The 3307-nt window shown below is 37.4% G+C and overlaps 1 non-coding gene across 1 annotated transcript; it reads left to right on the top strand.

The window, feature by feature from the left end:
- The first annotated feature begins 554 nt into the window (after positions 1-554).
- Positions 555-630, top strand: TRNAT-UGU (transfer RNA threonine (anticodon UGU)). Its single transcript has one exon. It is a non-coding gene; the product is annotated as a tRNA-Thr (tRNA).
- Positions 631-3307: the final 2677 nt, after the last annotated feature.

Genomic DNA, 3307 nt, shown 5'->3' with positions numbered 1-3307 from the left:
TTCATATGTTGCTTTTTCTATTCCATCGAACTAGCAAGCTGCTCTCCTATGTCTGGCCACTTTCACTAACTGCTTTCAGGGCACCAAAATGACTGATTTTCTTCCTCTTGTGTTATCAAAGGATTAATTTCCCACTGTCCTCCTGTGCCCAACTCAGTAAACACAGCAGAACCTTAAAAAAAGAAGAAAGAAAGGTGAAAGGAAGGAAGAACGGGAGGGAGAGAGACATCAATCAATTGATACCTTATCAAAAATTTAGCTGCTTTTCAAATGTTTCTTCCTATCTCTTCTTTACAAATTATAGTCAAAGGCCATTTTCTAATGCCTACCAAGGAGAATATAAGTAATTAAGTGCATAATAATTTGTTTAGCTTTCTAATTAATTTTTAACAATTGTGAATACTTATTAAGACCTAATATATTGATTACAGGTATATTTGTCTCTGAAAGTTTTGACCACATCAAAGGAAATATAGAGACTAAAATATTTATGGAACTTAAATACACAATAGGGATTTAAATTGATGGTAGCACTTTTGTGAAAATAAATGCTGGCCCTGGCTGGTTGGCTCAGTGGTAGAGTGTCGGCCTTGTGTGTGGAAGTCCCGGGTTCGATTCCCGGCCAGGGCACACAGGAGAGGCGCCCATCTGCTTCTCCACCCCTCCCCCTCTCCTTCCTCTCTGTCTCTCTCTTCCCCTCCAGCAGCCAAGGCTCCATTGGAGCAAAAGATGGCCTGGGCACTGGGGATGGCTCCTTGGCCTCTGCCCCAGGTGCTAGAATGGCTCTGGTCGCAACAGAGTGTCTCCCCGGATGGGTGTGCCGGGTGGATCCTGTCGGGCTCATGTGGGAGTCTGTCTGACTGCCTCCCTGTTTCCAGCTTCAGAAAAAAAAAAAAAGAAAGAAAAGAAAATAAATGCTAAGCCTCAATGTTAGAATGTTAGCCTGGCCCTAATTTATGAATTGCTTCCTTCTGTTGGGTCATGATTTTATATTAATATGCAGAAATAAAGGTAGAATAATGTGATCATGTAGTATCTCCTTGTCCAGAACCTTGAAACAATTTTAGGATAAGCTTCAGAACCCTTATAGCTTTTACATGAGGATGGGTAGTACTAATTTTATTTTCTTTTTATAGAAAGGATATTGTAAAGTTGGAAACATTCTGTGGGTTCACAAAGTCTAAATACCACTGTTAAAACTTGCTCTTCTTTAGAATATATTTCTCATCCTTAAAAGTTGTCATGATACCTGACAGCCCAAATGTGGTGAGGAATAGCATTTTTTTTTCAGGGAAAATTTATTAAGGTATATATGATGGCAAATGCATAAGAGATACATTTTTAGGAGTGAATTAAAGGTAAGGTTACTGAAGGGTTGTCATTGTTTGCATTTAAACTTTGGCTCCGGGATTCATTAAAACAGAAATAAAATAAATCTTCAGAGCCTGCTCCTTTCCCTTATACCCTGTTGACTTTGCAGGGATTTCTAAAGTGATGCCGAGCCCAGATCTATCTTCTCAGAACAAGTCTTATGCAGAAAGTGACCGTTCTCCATCCTTTCCCTTAAATAGAGCAGAAATCCTTATTTCTTTCAAATGTAGCTGCTAAAGACCAGTGGTCCCATTGGAACTTTTCTGATAAATTTATGTGGAGTCTATTTCAGAGCTACATGCCATTTTAAATGGAACAAATTCTCAACACAAATGATTCACAATCTAATGCGGAAATGGCAGGCATCTGTAGCAGATTGATAGGAGAAAAAGATTAGGGATGTGAGAGATTTTCAGGATTTTAAATCAAAACATGCTTTAAATCAAAACTGTGCATGCTTCCTAAACTTTGACCAAATGAAGCTTTGTGCACTGGTTCTAGAAAAGTGATGGTCTGCTGAATCATATTCAGGTGGTGATAAATTACCACATGAATACTTCCAAATGAATCATGTCTCCTGTTGTCCATATTCACTTATAGTCCTCTTGCATTATCACTATAGGCTTGGTCATGTGACTTGATTTGGCTGGTGAGAACCTTGTGCTTATATGTTGTGTTTTCCCACTTGAACCCCAGGGTGCCCAAGATGGCTTGTTCTATATGTCAGGTGGAGGAAAACCAAGGCCCTTTGATCCATAGCTACCTGCCAGCCATTAGACTGTGGCCATCTGTTATCGCCCAGGCTCCGGCTGACCTGCCAACTCACTGCGTCTGCGTGAGCAGATCACATCAACATAACACGAGACAAAGACAGCTTTTCCTCACTGAGCTCTGCCTGAACTGCCAACTCAAACACATATGCAGATAAAAAGTTTTTAAGTCGCTCGTTTTTGGAGCAGTTTATTTCCTCAGCTCTAGATAACCAAGCAGTGTCTGCTAGAAAGTTCATAGAATGATGTTGAGTAAAGTATACTTTCTGAGACTCAATTGGCTAATTAGTAAAATACAAATAATGCTAATATCTTTATATATATATATGTTTTTAATTAAGCCATTTAGTTTATTATTATTTTTTTTTGGATTTGTGAGATTAAATTACTTGCTCAAAATTACAAAATACCAGTTTTCAGAAATTGGAATTAGTTTTCCTTTATGTAAGTAATAAACAGTTTACAATGGGATAAGATGGGATAAGAGGAAGTTAGTTCACATTAAAAACAAGCAATTAAAAAAAACACCAAACTATAAAATACTCAGGATTGAACTTGAAAACAAAGGAACATGACTACTAACAGAATTTATCAGAGGATATATAAGAAGACTGTAATTAATGAAGAGATCTACCACTTTTCTGAAAAGACATTTTACCATTAAGATGCCAATTATGATGTTCAAATGCATATATTTAATTTCGATTTCAGTTGACACTCTATTCTTTGTTGTTGTTGTTGTTAGAACTTGAAAAGCTCATACTGCAGCTCATCTGAAAGAATAATGTAATAAAATGGCCAAGAGCTGTGCTTAGAAAACAGAACAAGGAATTTGTGGAAATAATAAAAACACTGGGGAAATAGACTGTGCAGCTATTGTAATTGACTTAGTAGGGTGCTGGCATACTCACTCTTAGATAACATTCTTGTTTCTTATTTCATTGAAAAACAAGCAATTACAAGAGAATTTTCATATGTTCTTACCACTACCTATGTCAACTTATCTACATCTGTACCCAGATTCTTTGACTCTTCTCTTATCACTATTGATAAACAGTTCATGTTCTTACCCAGTACCCGCCCCTTTTTTTCTAATAGTGGACTCTCTCTCCTTTTGGCCGCTTTAACGATTATCTTTTTTCTCCCTTGCATCAGTTTTTTTCTGC

This window comes from Saccopteryx leptura, chromosome 12 (assembly GCF_036850995.1).
Source record: "Saccopteryx leptura isolate mSacLep1 chromosome 12, mSacLep1_pri_phased_curated, whole genome shotgun sequence".
NCBI lineage: Eukaryota > Metazoa > Chordata > Mammalia > Chiroptera > Emballonuridae > Saccopteryx > Saccopteryx leptura.
Note: the sequence above shows the minus strand (reverse complement) of the source record. Positions and strands in the feature narration are given on the sequence as shown.